Genomic DNA, 22,478 nt, shown 5'->3' with positions numbered 1-22,478 from the left:
CTTGCCTGCCTATATATATATAAGCAGATTCACTTGCTCCAACATGGTTTTTGAGCACAAACTGCCTTTACATTGAAACCATCACTAGGAAACATGCTAAGAAATCAGGATAATTGTTTCTAGATATATCCTTGCCCTTTGTGCTAGATGAATAAACTCTTCAGCATATGTTCCATTCTGGGATCTGAATGTGTTTAGAAACCGTCCTTCAACTACCTTGTTTGGAACACACTGTTCCTAGGTTGTGGACACAAGCCTATATATATATATATATGGCAGGACATATTCCAGATCTGTTTTCCAGGGCATACTGCCTTTTCCTTGGAACCTGCTCTAGGAAACATGCTGAGAAATCAAGGCAAGTGTTCTCAATGTACTTTTGCCCTTTCTGCTAGATTACAGAATGCTCCTGCATATGTTCCATTATGGGATCCTAATGTGTGTGGAAGCTGTCCTTCACCTACCTTGTTGAGAACACAGAGTTTCTGGGTTAGGTGCACTGGCCTACCTGTATATAAAAGTGGAGTCACTCGCTCCAACACGGTTTTCAAGCACAAACTGCCATTACCTTGAAACTGTCTTTAGGAAACATGCTGAGAAATCAGGGTAAGTGTTTCTAGATGTACCCTTGTCCTTTGTGCTAGATGAATGATCGGTTCTACACATGTTCCATTCTGGGATCTGATTGTCTGTGGAAGCCGTCCTTCAACTACCCTGTTGGTAACACCTAGTTTATGGGTTAGTGACACTGGCCTACCTATATATATAAGGGGAGACACTCACTCCATCTTGGTTTATCAGCACAAACTTCCTCTCCCTTGAAACCAGCTCTTGGAAACTTGCTGAGAATTCACATTGTTTATACTTGTACCCTTCACTTTCAGTCTAGCTGAATGAAGGCTTTCCCACATGTTCCATTTTTTGATCCAAATGTGTGTGCAAGCTGTTATTCACCTACCATGTTGGGAACAAAATTTTTTTGTGTTATGTTGACAGGCCTTCCTAAATACATAATGAGAGGCACTCTATCTAACTCGGTTTTCCAGCTCAAACCTCCTTTAGCTTCAAACCATCTCTACAGAACTTGATTTTTATTTCAGGGTAATTGTTTCTAGATATACCATGCCTATTCTGGCTAGCTGAATGAACTCTTCTCCACATGTTCCAATCTGGGATCTGAATGTGTTGGAAGCTGTCCTTCAATTACCTTGTTGGAAACAGACTTTCTTTGTTAGGATGACAGGCTTACCTATGTACATAAGGGGAGCAATCACTCCAAATCAACTTTCCAGCACAAACTGCCTTAATTTGAAACTTTCTCTAGGAAACATGCTGAGAAATCAAAGTATGTGTTTCTAGATATATTTATGTTTTACATGAATTTCTATGATTCATTTTGAGTTATTTTTACATAAGGTGTAAGACTTAGGTCAAGGTTCATTTTTTTCTATGCATATCCAATTGTCCCAGTACCTTTGGTTGAAAAGACTTTTCAAAAGTTGCTTTTTGTATCTTTGTCAAAAATCAGTTTCCTGTTCTTGTGTGGGGGCTATTTCTGGGTTTTCTATTCTGTTCCACTGACTTATGTGTCTATTGACTAATATAAATTTTATGTAATGGTTCTAAATATTTCCTACTATACAATCTAGTCGCCTGTCTACTGTAGTCTCCTGTTCATTGCTGTCCTCAACCAGGGACACTTATCATTATGTTCCTGGTGTAAGTTTTTTGCTTTGGGGTTTTTTTTTATTTTTGGTCTATAAAGAAGATATAGAGAATCTTGAATATTATTCTATTTAATGGTATTTTGTGAATTTCCTTGTGAAGAATTTAGTCTCTTTATTAAGCCTTCTTAGAGGGAAAGCCCTCAGCCTCACCATTGAGTATATTAGCTGTGGGATTTTCATATGTATCATTTATTATGTTGAGGTAGTTATCTTTTATTCCTAGTTTGTTAAGGGTTTACATAATTAAAAGGTGTTAAATTTTGTCAAATGCTCTTTCTGCATAAATTGAGATGATCATGGGTTCCCTTCATCTTTATTCTGCTACTGTGGTATATTAAATTGATTAATATTTGTATGTTGAACCATTCTTGCATTCCAGGAATAAATTCCACTTGGTCACAGTGTATAATACTTACAAACGTGCTGTTAAATTGTCTGCTGATATTTTCTTGAGAATTTTCATCAGGGATATTGGTCTGCAATTTTTATAGTGTCCTTGTCAGGATTTGGTATCAGTGTAATGCTGACAGCATATAATGAGTCTGGAAATGCTCCCTTCTCTTCAAATTTTTGGAAGAGTTTGGGGGAGAACTAGTGTTAATTCCTCTGTAAATGTTTGGTAGACTTCACAAGAGAAGTCTTCTGGCCCTGAGCTTTTATTTGTTGGAAGTTTTTTGATGATTGATTCAATCTCCTAACTAGTTTTGGATGTTTAGATTTTCTATTTCTTTATGGTTCAGTCTTGGTAGGTTTTGTGATTCTAGAAATTTGTCCATTTCATCTGAGATATCCAAATTTTTGGTGTACAATTTTTCATAATGCTTTTATAATACTTTTTATTTCTGTAAAATTTATTGTAATATCCCTTCTTTCATTTATGATTTTAGTTATTTGAGTCTGTTTCCTTTTTCCATAGTCAACCTAGCAAAAAGTTTGTCAATGTTTTTTTATGTTTTCAATAAAGCAACTCTTGGTTTTATTGATTTTTCTCTGTAGCTTTTCTATTCTCATTTTGAGTATCTCTGCTTGAATCTTTATTATTAAATTTCTGCCACTAGTTTTGCATTTAGTTGGTTCTTTTTTAGTCTTTAAGTTGTAAATTGTTGATTTGGGAATTGTTCTTTTTTTAATATAAGCATTTGCAGGTATAAATTTCCTTCTTAGTACTACTTTTGCAGAATCCCTAAGTTCTGTATGCTAAGTTTTCATTTTCATTTGACTCAGTTTTCCTAAATTTTCTTATGGTTCCTTGTCTGACCCATGGGTTGTTTAAGGGTGTTAATTCCTCACATTAGTGGATCTTCCCAGTTTTTTTCTGCTACTGATATCTAGTTTCATTCCATTTTTATTTAAAAGATTATTTGTATGGTTTCAATCTTTTTAAATTTATTGAGACATTTTTGTGGCCTGACTTATAGTGTAACCTGGAGAATATTCCATATGTATTAGTGAACAATGTGTTTTGTTGTTTTGTGAAGTGAAGTTTTCTATATATATATCTCTTAGATTCAACTGATCTATAATGTTGTTCAAGCCACCTATTTCCTTATTGACCTTCTGTCTTGTTGTTCTAACTATTATTGAAAGTGTGTTATTGATGTCTCCTACTATTATTGTAGAGCTGTCTAATTCTCCCTGCAATTTTGTCAATGTTTGCTTCATATATTTAGGAGCTTTTATGTTTGTTACATATATCATTATAAATTATATTTGTATAACAACTCAATTGAAAAATAGGCAGGAGACCTGAATAGACATTTTGCCAAATAAGACATACAGATGGCCAACAAGCACATGAAAAGATGCTCACCACCACTAATAATCAGAGAAATGCAAATCAAACCCACAATTAGGCATCACCTTTCACCTGTCAGAATGGTCATCTAAAAGAACCCAAATAACAAATGTTGGCAGGGATATGGAGAAAAGTAATCCCTCATATGCTGTCGGTGAGAATGTAAATTGGTGTAGCCATTGTAGAAAACAGTATGGAGGTTCCTCAAAAAGCTAAAAATGGAACTACCATTTGATCCTTGGTGTATATATATAGATACATATATACACACACACATACATACAATGGAATACTAATCAGCCATAAAAAATGAAAATTTGCCATTTACAACAACATGGATGGACTTGCAGGGTATTATGCTTGGTGAAATGAGGCAGACAGAGAAAGACAAATACTGTATGATATCACTTATACGTGGAATCTAAAAAATGCAACAAATTATAAACTAGTGAATATAACAAAAGAAACAGACTTATAGAGGATAAACTAGTGGTTACCAGGTTACATTGTTTGTCTTTGTGTTGCTTTGTTAAGTGACTGTGCTAGTTTGTCATCATTCAGGATCATCAGGTTGTGCTTAAATAACACATTTCTCATAATAATTGAATCATCTTACTTTTTGGAACTCTTAAGAGTTTCTTCATTTCTAACATATGAGAGTTTTCTCCTGCACAGTGAAAAAAAGTGACAATGAATATATGTATGTTCATGTATAACTGAAACTTGTGTTCTAAACTGGAATTTGACACAACACTATAAAATGACTATTACTCAGTAAAAAAAAATTTAAAAAGAGAAAAAGAAAAAAAAAAGAAACTTTTTTAATACAAAATAAAGCACTAAAATATAAAATAGAGAAAAAAAAGAGTTTTCTCCTGGATCCATCTCCCTGTACTCACTTGAAACTCTCATTTTAAAATGTTGCTTTATGGTTTGGTTTGAAGTTTCTAACCCTAGTCTGTATTAACTTTTATATCTTTTCCTTTTTAAAGTTTATCTGAAAAGAAAACTAGAAAAAAAAAACCCTCTTGCAACTGTGATATCAAACAGAATTATATTACAATAAAAGTCTTACAAAAGATGAAATGCGTTTTTAAACACCTGTAAACAGAACTTACCTGCATGAGGTATGGTTACTAAGCATAATGTATGGATTTTCCTTGCTTCTGCTTTGAAGTCCATGATGCTGAACCAGCAGAGGGTGTTGTTGTTTTGTCCCTCCATGGTGTCATGCAGGTGGTCCCCCTATGGTGGTACAAAGAATGACCAGCAATACACCAGACAGGAGATCGTGTCTGGTGTGAAAGTGATGATCATGGCCTATGCTGGGAAGAAAACAGTAAAGGGAGCTTTAATTTAGAGCCTTTTTATTTATGGTCAACAGACAAGCCAGAATTTCAATTTCAGCAGTAGATTTTTTTTTAAGATTCAGAAAAGTTAATTCTTTCCTGTAAACTGAATATAGATAGTGAATGTCTTAAAATCTTTGAGCAACTGCTTTAAAGTAGAATAGTTAATTTGCTTTTGGTCTTTAACTTAAGGGAATATCCAGAAGTCCAGTGGCATTTCAAAAGCAAGGGCTTGATCCTTGCCTATTACATTTTTTAAGTACAGTAAGAATAACTGTAGACTAGGGTACTGTGGATAACTCAAGAGCTACTTGGATATGTTATATGAAAGTTATATTATAAAAAATTAGAAATATCATGAAAATCAATCAACCTTGGAGATCAATTTGTTATAATTTATTCTTAAATAATGTATATTTAGATAGCCCTTTTGTATATGTAACACTTATGAAGATAAGTTGGCTTTATATAACTCCTTTGTAGATAAATGATTAAAAATTTGATTTATTTTATCATTTGTTTCTTAAAAATAGAATATTAATTGCATAAAATATATTTTCCTTCAAATTCATAATTTTTCCCTATACTATCTTCACTTGTTTAGATAATTGAACCCACAATCTGATTTATTTTAAACACTCAGTATTGCTTCTGTCTGTTGTTTTATTAGATAGCAAGAATTCTTTATTATTTTTAATAAAATACACTAGCAGGAAACTATACTGTGATTCTTCCATTCACAGAGTCAAGCAATGATACCTGTTTTGTTAGATCAAGTGTCTAAGCCTCTCAACTTCCAAAAGATTACATGGACAAAGTTAAAAACATCATAAGTGATCAACTAACAAAATTTAATGTGTTCCTTGATTAAAAGTATAAATATGGGTCAATCTTAAATTCGGATGTAAAGCTTTTATGAATTACATGAGTTTTCTCCAAAATTCTTTAATTTGGGCTTTAAACCCTCCAGTAAAAAACTGGTTTGAAGGAAGAAGAAAGTCGAGAATAGATACAATCCAAATTCTATGGGAATAAACAAAGCTAAATGTTTCGGTCATTTTTTGAAGCAGAACAGATATGTTTTCTGCATCATATGATTTTAATAGTATTCATCTTAACATACGGTTTAGACACCGTGAGATCACAAGCCAACAAACAAGATCTTAGGCAAAGCAAGAAAAACAACTAAGGGGATTTTCTATTGCAAAATTTCCCCCAACTAGAACTGTAATAGAGGAGAACAAATCTGACGCCATATTGGATCTGTTCCTTTACTTTGAAGCACTGTGCCCTGTTTTCCAGGCTTAATCTTGGTGGCTCTGCATCTTTTGTAAAACAACGTTGCCTTTAGCCTAAAACCTACAGGAAAGCCTATTCTCGGGGCTCTGACCTTTAAGGATGTTAGCACTTCTGCACTTATGCAAGGATGGCTAGTTGCAAAATAGAGAATAACCATTGTTTTGTTGGAGGTTTACAGGGACACCATAGCCTGACCCACATGGATGGCGACTAAAACAAAGAATGCCTGCAGCAAGAAGTTTGCACAATCAACCACATCCCCTCTCCTTTTTAGTTCAAAAGGAGCCTGAATTCTGACGGGCAAGATGGTTCTCCAGGACATTAGTCCCCCATCTTCTTGGTCTGCCAGCTTTCTGAATAAAGTTACTATTACTTGCCCCAAAACTTCATCTACTGATTTATTTATTTATCACTGTTGGGCAGTGAGCAGAACAAGTTTGGCCTCGATAACAGAACCAGCTTTGTCATTTCCTCTGATGTGAAATCTCTCTGGGTGTACACGTGCTTGCCTGGTGGTTGTGGTTGTGGTGGTGATGGTGTTGGTGGTGGTGGTAAGCAAAAATATTTCACTTCTCCTAGATTTCAATAGGCTAAAATTTCCTGTTATTTAATTCAACTCTAGACTTTTACATAATCACCTGCAGATGTGCTTCTGGAAGCTACAAAAATTCCAACAAGGAAAACAATTCTATTGTCTCCTGACAAGATACTTTTCCTCAAAACTGAGCAGCTCTGAAATACACTGCGGGAGTACAGATAGATGCAGTGTGCTTCATTTCCCATGCTGTTCCAACACAATTTTCCACTTATATCAAAATAAATTAAAATCAGCTTTCAATATCAGATGCTCTAGCATGATACAATAATGTCAATTTCACATATTTATTGAGCCAGAGCAGCTTTAGAATAAATTATTTGATACCAAACTCCTGCTTGATGCCCTGTCTTCTCCCTGGTGGCTAATTTCTTCTTCTTACTTCCTTAAAGTTCTACTGTTATGGGAAGTTAGCCTTTACTATGCACATTTGATTGGGAAGGCACAAATTAAATATGTGAGGGGATGACATACATGTTTAATTCTTACTTATACATATATACAAGCACACAGGACCTGTGTCTTGGAAGATGTCATTTCCTAATGTGGGCAAGAGGATGGTCTATAGTACAATCAATGATCTTAAAGCAGTTTTCTAGGGTATAATAAAGCAATGCCTGAGTTATAAGGCAGAACAACTACTGGATATGGATCAGTGGCACCAATCAGTGGGTGCACGTGAGTACACAAACACGCCCATGCACATGGAGCAGCCTTGGAGACAAACCATCTGTGTTGATGGAGCAAAACCATGCTAGGGTGATGAGGAAAAAGTGCCTAATACAATCAAACCAGGACACCTGAGTAATGGGTAATAGGAGTCAATTGAATTTTCTGGTTAGCTGAAGGTCAAACATAAACACTTTTAATTTTAAAAGTCAGTGCTAAAAATTTCCTTAAAGCACGGGAGCCCGCTTTCCTGCCTTGCTTAGTGTCATATGACATATTAAACATGACAGATTCATACTTCTCTGAATGTGGAACTGGAAAGTACTCGCTGTCATATTTCTGAACATTAGTCTATGTTATGCAGCACAGTGGATACTGAAAATGGGGCAATTTGAGTGAATGGAAATGGACATAAACTAGCAGTCATTGTCTGTGTGTGATTTGCCAACTTTCTCCAAAAAGTAGGGGTAGCAAGCAAATCAGATAAATTGAGTGTTCTTGGGGTGGGGAGTCAGGTGGACTGACAGTTAAGTGGTCCCAGGAATCCTGTTTTAATGTGTAAAATTGTGACTATGATCCAGACAGTGACACATTGTCAAATTCTTGTGCCTGTAGCTTTGATACCTGGCCAAGTCTGTGCAGCCAATTTTATCGATGGTGCATAATGAAGATAACTAACATTCCCTGAGGACCAGGTTGTGTGACTTCCATGCATTGACTCACTGAATTCCCTAAGCACTCTTTGTGGTACATAACAGTCTTAAAATATGCGGCAGGGAATTATTCTGTTTACAGATGATAAAATGAATCTGTGAACAGTTGAAGCCTGGCCCGAAATCATGCAGATGGGAATCTGCCATGCTGGGAGCTGAGCTCGGGCCAGACTCTAAAACCTGAAGTGCCCAGCAAGTCCCCTAACCCAGAAACCTGGCCCAGAGCCACTGCCAGGCCCTGTTCTGTTTCTATGAATGCTCATGGGAAAATGCCAGGGACTCAGGGCCAGTGTGACTTGATAAAGAAATTCAAACTGCAACAGCCTTTTGTTGGGGACTGTAATCTGGGAGTGAATTTGGCAGTGTAGTAAGGGAGGAAACAGCCCTGGTTGTAAGGGTATTTCTAGGGAAGGAGGTTCCCTGATGGGCTGGCATGGGAATCTGTGGTTGTGAGCCCCTAGTTGCCCTGTGGGAGTGGAGGCAGGGAAGGAGAGAGATTCTTCAGACTGGTCATAGTCAATACAGATTGTAAACAGCTGAGTTCTGTTCCCTCACAGCTCAGGCACATTCAGGGCATGAGGATGCTTAGCTAATGAACAACAGTGTGTAGTAAAGGCCAAGAGTGGGGTGGGGAGGAGATATGTGACCAACCCCTGGAAGGACCTCTGCCCCAGGGGACCAGGAAGGTAATGAATGTTTGGGGATGCACAAAGTGTTTATATGGCCTCATCAGGTAGTTCCCACTTTAAACTGATAGTCTGGTCTATATAGTAAAATACGGTGGAATGACTGCTCTTATTTTAGGTTCTACAAACTCTTAAACAGATAGATTTGTATCTCCATTATACAAGCACTGCTGGGTAACCTTTATATTCATGTTAGGATCAAAAGAGTGAGTACTTATTAATATTATTATCATGCTTCTACTGAATTAACACTCCAGCAACAGTATAATGGTCCCACTTCTAACAACTGCCTCTGTAAGAGCCCTTGTAAGTCACAAATAATAATTATAAAGAAAATATATTAAAAATAATAATTATAGTTACAACAACTATGTTATTTTTAACGATGATAGTGTTAGCATCTCCCTCTCATATTAAACAATACCCAACACTGGATTCCTTAGGAAGGACCGTTAATGCATTTTTGGACTTTTCAAGGTCTTCACCGTGTGAAGCCTTTTTACTCACATTGGTCCACCACAGCCAGAATTGCTGTTCCTTGCATGATGGGCAGCCACGATCCAATGTCCTGGGCTTTTTCTGGCAACATGCATCTCAACTGGCTAGTCAAGTTTCCACGTGTCCACTCTGATTTTCAATATATTGTTCCCCAGAACTAACAGAGGGGCCAGTGGAAAAGAGGCCACAAATAAGGTGGTGAATCCAAGTTGAATAACTGTTGAAGGAATGGACACACAACATGGAGTGGTGGATGGATGGAAGGCAACATATATTCCTTTACTTCTGTAAAGAGAGGGAGGCATATTGTGAACAAAATCCCAAAGAGAAAAGACGGTCATGGAAATAATATTTTTCAATAGTGAAAGAAACCAAACAAAAGACAAATATAAAATCTCTGGAAGACGACTAATTACAACCTGTTTCTTTAACATATATACCCTTAATAGGAATAACATACTTAAAAATCTTTAACCAACCATAGTTATTTGCTGATAATAAACTTGGGAATCTTGAAGCATATTATTCATTCTCAGTGTTGAAATAATACAATCTTGGAAGATGATTTGTAATTGAGGATTAAAAAAAGAATATTGTGGAAGTATCTAACAATTTAAATAGAAATAAGAAATGTACCTTTGGGAAAGCTATGCATAGAGAAAGTTGGAGGAAATATGCTGCAAATAGGCAAGTGAGCAAGCTCCCTTGATTCTGGGAAGGTGAGTGCAGCACATCCAGATAGTCTATGAAGTTTTTACAAGTCACAGAAAGGTATGCAATTAAAGTGTCTTCATAAGCATAATATCCTTCTTCAGGAATTTTTATATTGATATTTCTATGGTCTGTGTGGTCACAGGAAGTGAAAATTATGGTGGTGGCTTGGAAGTTCTTTTCTCTTTGTCTGTAATTTACATGGCATTGTCACAGATGGGGCAGCAGTGACCTGTGGTAAGCTGTTCCATGGGGTGGGGGAGCAGTTAGAAATGATAAGGCCAGAGATCTAAAAGACTTTTAGACCCTCCCCTCCTAACTGGCAGACCTTTAAAGTAAACTAGCACATGTATGTAACTAAGACAGTGGATGAGAGGCAAATTTATGGTCCCTTTAGTGTTACTGCTCAGTCAAGGGATAGGGACTTCTCGTGCCAGGAACTGCAAGACCATGGATGGGGTGGATGGGTAGGAGGAGCTGACATTTGCTTCTGACCTGAGAGGCAGGTTTGTGTTGCAGAAAAGCAGACAGTGTTGGAAAGATACAGCAGCTCCATAGCCCAGAAGGAGCTGTCATATTCAGGGAGGTCAGAGAGGCAAGAACCAGAGTTAGTGATGCCACAAAGTCAGCAGAGTGGCAGCAGTGATGTCAGTATCTGTGTCCATAACCCACCTAACCCTACATGAACTCATCTGCCTACAGGGGTCAGGTAACTAACAGAAATGTGTGGAGTGGGTGCACTTACTGGCAAATTGGCAAGTGGATATCCTAATGAAATGCACTGCTCACAATCACCATATTGGAAAGTGGGCCCCACACTGTCAGATCTCCTTGTCATTCAAGAGAAGCTAGAAATTAAGACTTTATTAGAAATCAACCCAGTTTAAATCCCAGAAATCATTTATAATGAAAACAAAGGCACAGACTATTTAGAAATATATTAGTGAAAAATGTTAAGATGGTTCTGATAAATGAGTTAAAAAAAGAAAGAAAAATAAAGATGGTTGAATGAACAGTAGAATGCACCATACTCTTCATTGGGTAGTCTCAAATTTGGGTGACATAGCACACTTTTTCTCCAAAATAAATTTAGAATCTGAATGCAAATTTAGTTAATAATCCCAAATGGATTTAAGAAAAAAAGCTGAAAGGTGATCCTAAAGTACTTCCAGAAGAATACACAAATATACAATTAAAATAATGAGGAGGGAAGGTTGAATTGGTAATATTAGGGACATTCTGGAAAAGGATAAAGTAGGACCAACTCTAGGAGGTATTAATCTATGGTCATGGAAACAGTTTAGAAATAGTGCACTGAGATTATGAATGAAATAGAATACATTTCAAGAACAGATGTGGATATTTATGAGATTTCAGTAATATTATACAACTGACACTTCAAATCAGTGGATTCAACTACTGGATTAATTAGCTAAATCATTGGAAGTCCTGGTAGAGTGTCCTCACTTTTGACATTAAAATAAATTCCAGATAGCTTTTTTTAATTAAAAACTAGAACACCAGAAAAAAAAACCCAACATGATTTAATCTGTTCAGATATTCAAGCGAGAAGAACTTTCTAAAAAGCTTTTGGAACAAAGACCAACAACAACAAAGGCCTAGCAACACAGCAAGGCCAGAAAAGCCCACTGTAAAACAAAACTAACCCTCACCTAACCTTCTTTCATGGCCCTGTATTGCTCTCTGATAATTTATACACTTTATTCTTCCCTTTAAATTCCAGTTTCTTGGGGAAGTACATGCGCTGATAACTCCTCCAGGGCTCAGAGCCCTGCATCCCCCACGGCCCTCACCACGGCACTGAGAAGGAGTTGCACTGTCGGTGGCTGTGAGTTCCAAACCAGTGGGCGTTTCCAGTAACTGTTTATTTGATTACCAGGTAGATTTTGCTGTGGACAAATATTTTCCTCTCTGTGGAATGTTCTTTCCCCTTGATTTTTGTTTTACTTAAATAAAATTAAAAACTCAGGCAGATATACACAGATCAGTTTTTTAAAGGCTACATAAGTATAGTTCTCCTCCTCCATTTCCCCAGTCTTGGCAATTAAAGGTGGGCTTTAGCTCTTGCTTTTTTGCCCCACACACCCACCTTTCTCACTATGCTTCTTTTTGTCAGTGTTCAAATCCCTCTTAAGCCAGGTTACAGTCTTCCCTGTGTTGCTTCAACAAGTTTTCTCCCAACTGCTCTGCTATTCTTCTTTCTCTTGGTGGATTTCTCTTCTTCCATTTGCCATGTACATGGCCATTTTCCCCAGGGCCTCGTCTTCAATCCTCTGCCTGGCAAGACTGAATCATGCCAATGGACTCACCCACAGCTCCCCTGAGCTCCTGACTTGTGAATCCAGCTTAACAACGGACATCACCCCTCAGATGTCCCATAGACAATTCACACTCAAAATGCCACACACAGAACCATCTCCTAGAAACCATCTCCTCCCCTTACACTCCTCCTGCAGACCCACTCTCCGGATGGGTCGCTGGAAATTCATCTCAGCAACTCTGTGCCCCGCCGCCATGCAGTCACCTCTACAGCAGTTACCACTTCTGCCGCCCATGTCACTATCACTCTGCCCAGGGCCTGCCTCTCTGCACGTGTGTGCCACTTGTTGTCAGGGTTACCTGGGGTGGCCCCCTGAAGTATCATTTCCCCCAAATATGGGCCTCCCCCCAAAATAGTATCTTCCATTCTGCTGCCAGAATAACCAGATCTTCTCTAACATAAACATTATGCAATTCCCTTGCTTACAAATATTCCAATTTATACCTGTTTCTTTAAGGATACATAAGGTATACTCATCATGACAGAGGCCTTGTGTACCTTATATTTCCACCTGTGGATACTTTGTTCTAGCCCTAATTGTTCTTCAGTCTGGCCAAGCGGCTTCATGCCCGTGTACTCTTACATATCTCCACCTCTCTGCATGAAGTGTCCACTTTCTCTACCACATGTTAGAGAACTAACTTCCATTCATCTTTCAAAATTCAGTTCAAATATCTCCAGGTCTAGGAAGTCCAATTTGCGTTCACCTGCTTAGTAATCCATCAACTACTCGCCATGCCTCACCTGGCCTGGGGAGTGCAGACACCAAGTCTTACCTGTCTTGGTCTCCCCAGCAGTTGATACAGTTTTTGGCATAGCAGGTGCTCAATGTTTGTTGGGTGGATAAATGAATGAGTGAGTAAAGAGATGAGCGGTCTACAATCCCCCCAGTTACTCAGCTGCCAATTTGGAAAGTTCATTCTGCAGAGACAAGGAAATCTCAGTGCAGGTGGTGGGCAGACAGAGCAGAGGTGAGGGCGTGCGGGAGACAGGCCTGGTCCTGGAGAGCGCAGAAGAGGTGTGGATGGGATAGCACTGGAGAGAGGGGGAATGAAGGGGGCAGGTGCAAGGAGATGTTGAAGAACAACTGATATTAATTGTAGTAAATTAAAAGGAGAACATATTATATGAAGGGAAGATCAAGTTAACACAGCACAGGTGGAAGAGGCAGTAACAGAGACAAAGAGGTCTCACTTCATCATTCACTGCATTTCACTAATGGCACCTGCCCTCTGGGAAGGCATCACCAAATTCTTGACAGACTGGTGTTTGTGTTGTGGGTGCTCTAAGTACAAAAAGGTATCTTATGGCTTCCAGATTTTAAGAATGATAGATTATTTCTCTTATGTCCCATGTCGGAGTTCTCAGACAGCAGGATCATTTGCTGGTGGGGGGAGAGCTATTGTGGTTAACAACTCATGGTTACTCTAATAATCTCAAAGAATGGTAGGGAATTCACTAAAACAACTAAAAGAGAAATTTCACTCAGAAAAAAACATATACCATATAGAATCTTGTGGGGGCCTTGAGGGCAATGTTACCGCCAACTCATCTAAGAGTTGTACATGAGTGTGTTGAAACTCCAAGCTCAAGTCACTTAAACACGTGTGAGAACCAGGGTCCAGGCTGTGGTGCTCTGGACATGGACAGGAAGATGCAAAGCCTTACTACTGCCTCCAACAGGATCAGTCCAGCCAAGGAGCACAATGGACACGGACACAATCACACACCATCAAGAGAAGAATCAAGTGCAATTCATGCCTAGAGAGGAGAGCAGAAAATCACTAAAAAGTGGAGGGGTTCCTGCCAAGGATTGGCAAGAATCCTTCCAGGCAGAAAAGCAGAGAAAGGTACTTCAGGCGAAGGAGAATAGGGTTGGTGTCTGGCTGTGAAGCCTAATGAAGCATGGGTTGAGGGCTCCAGGATCATCTCTCAGAAGCTGTTCCCCTTCAGCAGCTAAGAGGTATAACTGAAAAGGCAGGTGGGGTGTCATTAATGATCATGGGGAAAACTGGGAGGAGGAAACTGAGGTCAGGAGATCATCACCAAAGGCACTTTATTTTAGAGGAACAAAAATAATTCAAAAAGCAATTGGAAATTCTATCTCCCATGAACCAAAAGAACAAAAAATAGGTTTCACTCCAGCGTTGAATACAGAATAACAGACTGCCTACTCTCAGAAATGGATTGAATTTTCTAATTCATTAGGGATTATTTAGATAATAGGAAAACTAATATATCTGAAAAATCTCTCTAGAATTGATGTTACTCCATCGTGTTTTGCAGGGTAGGGGGAGGCTGAATTATTTAATTGGTATTTTAATGAGACTATAAAGTTCTAAAAGTCCTATCAATTTCTCCTGAAAGCCTACAATTTTTCCTTTCAATTCCCTTTATTTGACTTAACTAGAACAATAAATTTTTTCCAAGGCTTTTTCTGTGTGTGTTAAAATAATAAATGCTATGCTGCCCCCAGAATGTTGTTGTTATTTTTAATGCTGATAATAGCTCCAATAAGAAATATTTATAATTATGACTCATTTTGGAATAACAGGTCATTGGCTTATAGTCCTTTTGAAAATAAGCAAAATAAACGAACATAACTTCTACACCAGGGACTGCAGCTGCACCTTTAATGGAACCAGGTCATGAAAGACAGCAAAAACAAAAATGTAACTCAAATCAGATCCCAGGCCACAAAGCATCACTGACTGAAGATGCCACAAGATGACCTTTCACTCACTGAGGGAACCAGATGCATTTCCATGTATAATGTATATTTTTAAAAGCAATTATTTTATATATAGAATGTGATTTAGGAAAAAAAACCCTTCCTCTATCTCTAGACTTATACACCGGAAGCACAAAGGGGTGCCTTTGCAGACATGAACCCTCATGCATAAATGCAAACCTATTGGCCAAAATCCTTTTCTGTCTCCTAAGCTTAAAAAAAAACTAATTCAAGGCAGTGGTGAGCTCAAAGGTCTCAGATAGAAAACGTGCACATCATCAGCTTTCTAGTAGATAAAAGTGTCCCATGCATGATAGAAAAGATGACGTTTCCTATGGAAATATATTTTAAGATACAACCATTTAAAGGCAACTGAGATCTCAAAACCAAGTTCAACCAAAGAGAAACAGAGCCCAAGCAAATGTACAGAAATGGACAAAGACATTGGAGAAGGAGGGGATCTGTGCTTAACCAATATTTGAGATCAGCAAGTTCATCCTGAATTCAAGCCAGTGATGTGCCATGAGGTCACTCAAGGAACCAGGCAGAAACCATCGGTCAGAAGAATGTGAAAAGGAACAATGTGAAAGGCAGGTGTGAGATGTGGAAGGGGTGACCCTGTGAACCTTGCTGCCATGACGCAAGATGCTCTTGCAGGTTTTCTGCACAGGCTGGCGGGCTCACATGACTCTGTTTAGAAGGATATCAGCCAACAGTTGTGCCACATGGGCTACATGAATATTCCACTTCATTCCTTGGCAGTAAATCTTCAGCTTTGTACAACATAAATATTGACAAAGATACACAGAGGCACCCTATTTGAAAGCCTGACTGCATAATTGCATCTAATGGAGAAAAGCGGGCTCCGTTTCGGTATGATGGTCATTGTTTGGCTCAGTAACCAATGCTTCTGAGACCCAAAACATACTCTAGTATAACTGACAGCACCGAAGTCTCCACTGATGACTTACTCATTTCAAGGTATTCATAAAATAACCCCAGTTTGCCCATGGGCTGCAGATGGCAGTACTGTTCCCATCGTGGGGTGGTCTGTTCTGCTTCCGAAACTGCGGCACCATTAGATTCATGACCCAGATGCCAAACAGATCAAATTATAAAGCAGGATATTATCAGACCAAGGTCATAAAAGTATTACTGACAGTTCAAGCTGAACACATCACCTTCCCAAGAATTTAATTTCTTGTTTTCAGGATAAATTTCTTTTTATTGCTGCCACCCTACCCCCAAACATTGTGAAAACTAGTCCTGACTATGTATCTGTGTTTACCAAAACTGTAATGACTGCTAATTTATCTCCTACCTCCTATTCAGGTGGGCATTTTAGCTTTTAGAAGATACCTTCCCTCATTTGTCTTTTTTCCCCCATTTCTCTGCTATTATCCACCATGGCCTTACCAGTCTGAAAATCATCAGAGAAAATAAGTAAAAGAAAGAAAGACAGGGTCTGTGAGCTGGTGATAAGTGCTGTGGAGGAAAATAAAGAGGACGAGGAATTTGTGGTAGGGAGGATTGGGGGTGGTGCAATGACCTTTGAATAAGGCAAAGAATGAGGCAAAGGGGTGGGCAGAGAGAACAGTGATCACGGGCCTGGAGGTCCCTCACGCTGGACAGACAGCATGGAGACTGGTGTGGGCTAGAGCAAACAGGAAATCAGTGGTGGTTTTGGGGGTGGAGCCTAAGAGACCACAGTGAGGATGTGGGCATTTTTCCCTCTGTAGGAATTGGAGAGCCATGGAGGGTCACCGAGCAGAAAAGTGTTACTCTAACTTTGGATCAAACAGGTCCAAGGCCCTAATTTAAACAGAATAAATCAAGGGTAAGAGAAGTGACATGCCGCCTCAAAGTCAGTGCAGAGCTTAAAAGAAACACAGCCTCGACTTACAGCACAGTGCTCTGCCCCCTCCTGGATGCTGTCCCTCAGAGCTGTCTCTAAGGTTACCTTTTTTCCTCACTCAGAGGCTTGTGGGCCAACTGAATGCTTCCCCCTATTTCAAATAGCAATTTGTCCTGAAATGAAATCGGGGTTGGCAGTGAAACAAGGCATGGGCCTGTAGCCTACAGAGCTGTTGTCCCTGAAAGCAACAGCTGGCACGTGGCTTACTCATGGAGTTCAGGAGAAGAGACAGAGCAACAACAGACATCTTAGCGTCTGGCAAAGCTTCGGCTGACTGCACTGCACGTTTGGATGGATTTCAAATTTGGACAGAGAGGCAGCTTCACACGAAATTCAGGTGTATACACCGTACATGCACACACGTCTATATGCACACACACACGGACACACACAGAGTATGTGATGTGACTTGTAAAGAGCTGCCCCTGCTAGGTTTCCCACTGCCTCTGATCTCAGCATTAACCTTTCCCTGGCCATGCTTCCAAGTTTGCTATGAGATTTCTTTGCAATGGAACATGCCCTTCGCTTCACAAACTTTCCCCACTGCTTTCAATGACATTAGGGGAAGAGCAGGGAGCTCTGGAAAGTGGTGGGGATATGGACTCGAGATACCCCTGAATCTGAATTCACACTTCATGGCTTATTTGTTATTTAACTTTATTTACATTCAAAATGCAATTGTTACAGATCTCAGAAGATGATTTACACTCACTGCTATGGCAGAAAGTTGCGGTTAGTAGACCCACCATTGGATCCTCTTATTCAACACGTTCTTCCAATAATTCAGATATTACTGTATCACAAATGTCCATTTCTATATTTTGATATCTGCTTTTCAGTATAATTATCTTCCTTCTTTATTCTCTAAATCTTAAGATTTTAAAACATTTTTCTGAGAAGTGTTCGACAGGCTCTTTACTTATGATAAGTAGATAAAGAGATCCTGGAGATCAAAACCACATTTAAATCCTGAGATAAACTCAACTCTGTCATATACAAGGCTTGGTTTAGTCTGCAAATACCTTGTTTAGTAATTTTTGCATCAAACATCAAGGTCCTACTGTATAGCACCGGGAACTACATTCAAAAATTTTAATAGCCGATAGTGAAAAAGAATATGACAAAGAATATATATATATATGTATGTATAACTGAATCACTATGCTGTACACCAAGAATTAACACAATATTGTAAACCAACTATACTTTCAACAAAAAAAGTTGAAATAAAATTGGGAGATGAAATTTCCACTCACAGGTTGCTGTCAGGATGAAACGATTCAGAGCAGGCCAGGTATAAGCAACCCCCCTAACACATCAAAATGTGGGATCTTCCTTTTGAGCAGCACAGGCTAACTGGCTGTGGCCACCTGTAAATAAGGCTGAAGTCACTTAGACCCTTGGCTTGGGGACACCATGGCCACAGGGGTGGGGGTCTCTGCATCACCTACGAGAATGACGGGGACAGCCTGCTGCTGAAGCTGCTCCCCAGGATGCAGCCCAGAGTGCTGCAGTCAGGTCTGAGGTTCGGCCAGGAATATGCAGCTCCACAGCCACTTGGAGCCCTGCGGTGCGGGTGGCACTGGGACCGTGCTCGTCCATCACCCTTCCTGGCACCCAGACTCGGGAGTCTCTTGGGGGAATTTTTCTCTGCCTCATACTTCCTGTCTCAGCCTCTTGTGAAATCCGGTCCATGTCCCACGGAAACAGGGCTTTTACTCTCCAGGACCTAAATCCATCACGGTTTGGATCCAGGATGAAACTTCCATGCTAACTCATCTGGCAATACATTCTTGTGCTGGAATGCTCTCCCCCGCTGATGGTATTAGGTCATATTAGAAGTCCCGACTTGCTTGTCCTTAGCTAAGGCTCTGACCCTCTTTCTCAGTCTTCCTGAGTGGAACCACTCATCTGTCGCAGAAAATCTTGGGCGGTCGTCTACCCATCATTGTCCTCAGTCTTATGGGTTTTCTGTTGGGTTATGGTTCTTGTGCAGGGATATCAATTTGCACATGCGAAACACCTGTAGACATTTTAAAAAATACAGGCACCGGATCCTCCCCCCTCTCTGGCCAAGGCTGGAAGCTTTCTCCCTCTAGCAGGGGTTACACAATCATTTGCTTGGGAATTGACCACAGATTAGCATAATCATAGTAAATTGCCCTTTACTCAGTGCTTGCCACTTGGCACTTTCTACTTCATGTTGTCTTTGTACCTTCATTATCACATTTAATCTCTGCATTATAGATAATCACCATTTCTGTTGAGGACACTCCCACTTGCTAATCTTGAATACAAGTATCTTTGATTCTCTGAATCTATTTCATTCCTGAGTTTCCTGTTCCTGATTTTAAAGAGTGAATTACAGACACATGTATTTAAGATTCTCATATTATTTGTCTCTGCCTCATTCTCTAACCAAATCATATCTGGAGAAGAGAGATTTTCTTATTATATAGTAGTGCATACCCACGGTGGAAAATGTAGAAAACATAAAGTAAGAAAATTACAGCCATACATTATCTAAACATCAAAGGAGAATGCTATGCCATTTTGGGCATTTAACTATTTTTCTTAATATTTTATCCTAAAATTACTCCAGGGCAAGTTGCTTAACCCTGGAGTCATACTAGCCTTTTGTCAAGTACAGAAAAACATTCCCAGAAATGATCCCAATATCAAAATAGTATGTGAGGCTGGGAAGGCCACAGGGCTCTCAGCTTATTCTCTGAGTCCTACAAATAATGCTGTTAATTCACTGATATTATGCATTCGATGCCTGTGAGTCACTCACTCACTCAGCTGGGTCAGACTGAGACCTACTATATACCAGGTGCCGATCCAAGTGCTGGGGAGACCCCAGAGGGAGCCTGGATCATGGCTTCACTGTCCTTCTTCATTTGCTCCCAGAATCCTACTCAAGAGCCCCACATGGAATTGGGGGGTGTAGGCAGTTAAGTTATTTCATTTCATTATGTTCCTTTGGACATATTTAAATAGCATGAAAATAGTTCACTAACTTTGATAAGTTTTCTTTTCCCTTCCTATGTATTTTTGAGGATGGGTGTAGTTTTGGCATAGCAAGAATTACTGATATATATTTGGTATGTTAGGATTTAATATGAAAAAATAAGAAGGAAACTGTCACCTTATACAAAGAGAAGAGGCAGTGAGGAAAACAGAAGCCACCCTCGAACTTGGCTACCACTCAGCATTCCTGGTTTTCAAACAAAGGAATTATAATTCAAAACATATTCCCTAAATATTTTAGCCCATAGTAGAAATACATGGAGGCAAAGTTCAGCTCACCGGAACCTACAACAATGAGCTTACTTAAGCGAAAGAATAAACAGACCACAGATACTATAATGCATCCTTTACTTTAAACTAGTTCATGTGAGCAAGTTTCATTTCACATGAATTTCTCAGTACCAATTTAGGAAATATATCCTTCTCCTTGATTGGTTAAAATAGCTCACTGACAACCAGATTCAACAAAATTTAGTGTTAAATAATTAACCTATTTCCTTAAGGAAATGCTTTTGAGTAACCTGAGTTTAGTATTTCCTCTATCTGATCTATTTCTTTTCACAGAGAAAAATAGTATTATTTGCACATGAGCTACATTTACTCCTCTGGAAAAATCTGACTGTAGGCTCAGTGTAAGAGTTGTGCACTGCACAGTAGGAAAAAAAAAGATTCATTTCACAGCAAAGATCAGAATCTTTTTTTGAGGGGTGTGGTGAGCTGGGGGACAAGGGAAATGCCTCTGTTTAGAGACAGGCCCCAGTAATCCATACTGAACCTGAAAGATGAAGCCCTTGTGAAGAAATGTGGAAGGACACACTGACACCCATAGGTGTTCACTTTGCAAAAACAGAAATAAAGAAAGAAAAAAATAATTTAACTGCCCTATAAAGAGAATGGACAGAAACTTGGTAATAAGGGAGAGAGAAGGAAGGTTTAGGGAAGGGAGGAGAAACAATGAAAGGGAAGTTGGATGTGGTGGGCAGAATAGCAGATTTCTGGAGCTTACAATGAAGGATGATAAGAAAAAAAGTAAAGTTTTAAAAAAGTAACAAATTTAAAATAGTTTTAAAATTAAAAAAGAAGTTAAAAAATAAATTTTTTATAGTGGCATGGAAGATTTTAAAATGATGGATGTTTTTTATTTCAAAATTCAAGTTGAGTTTCTCCTCCATGCTCCAAACATAAGTAAGGCTTGCTTGTGTAAGTGGTTTTGGGGGACACCACAGAGAGGTGTGAGCTCTGCAGTTAGGTTGGCCAGGAGAAGAATGCTGGTGTGGAAGGCAAGACAGAAGAGAGATCAACAGTTTCATGAGAACAGAAACTGAAAGCCAAACATTATCTTAAAAAGGTTAGCATGTTAGGCAGAAAAATGGTCCCCCCAAAGTTGTACATGACCTAATCCCCAGAACTTATGAAGAGGTCAGGGTCCCTGGCAAAGGGGGACTATGTTTGCAGATGCAGTTAAGGTTGCTAACCAGCCAACTCTAAGAGAGAGGTGGGCCCAGTGTAATCGCCAAGGTCATTAAAGGAGGAAGAGGGAGGCAGAAGAGGGGAGAGAGGAGAGGAGATATGACCACAGAATCAGAGTCAGAGGCACACCGTGCTGACCTTGAGAGAGAGAAAATAGGTCACAGGCCAAGAGACACAGGTGGCCTCTGGAAGCCAGAAGAGGCAAAGATACAGGTTCCCCTGGGGCCTTCAGAAACAGCCCTGCCAACACCTTGACTTCAGCAGGCTTCTGCATTCAAGAACCCTAGGAGGTTTAATTTGTGTTGTTTAGTGGAGACTTTTTCTTTTTTCTTCCTACTACCATGACGCTTGGGGATACTTGTTACAGCAGCAACAGAAAGTGAATACAGTAAGCTCCTTGAATTGTGCAGAAATTGCAGATAACTCTGGACTGTCCACCTTGATATGGGATTGGGCTTATGTGAAAATCTAAAGGACAGTGTGACCTTAGCTAATATCTGCTTTTCTCATTTTTAGGAAGAGAACAGTAAGTCAAAACCTCTGTAGTTATTATTTTAGACAAGTGTCTCTTAAAACATTATGTAACCCTGTGCCTTAGGACCCCAAGAGAGCCTCTGTTCTTAGAAGAACATGGATTCAGAGAGATAGGGTCTTACATCTGAGTCCCACAGTGGTCTCTTATTGGCAATGAGAGCTTGGGCAAATCACTTACCCTCTTTAAGCCACAGGATCTTCATTTGCAAAAGGGAGATAAGAATAAGGATTGTTTGGGTGATTAAATTATACACACACACGCACACACACATATATGTACAACACTTAATACAGTGACTAGCACATACAAGGCACTCAACAAATTCCTGTTATGGATTTTTAAATGCATGTATAAAAGGAGGAGAAAGTTGTGGGAAGTTGTGGGAAATCTTAGCTCACGGCCCCAACAAGGGCC

This window comes from Camelus dromedarius, unplaced genomic scaffold, assembly GCF_036321535.1.
Source record: "Camelus dromedarius isolate mCamDro1 unplaced genomic scaffold, mCamDro1.pat HAP1_SCAFFOLD_28, whole genome shotgun sequence".
NCBI classification, from domain to species: Eukaryota; Metazoa; Chordata; class Mammalia; order Artiodactyla; family Camelidae; genus Camelus; species Camelus dromedarius.
The sequence above is the reverse complement of the archived record's forward strand: the minus strand, read 5'-3'. Positions refer to the sequence as shown.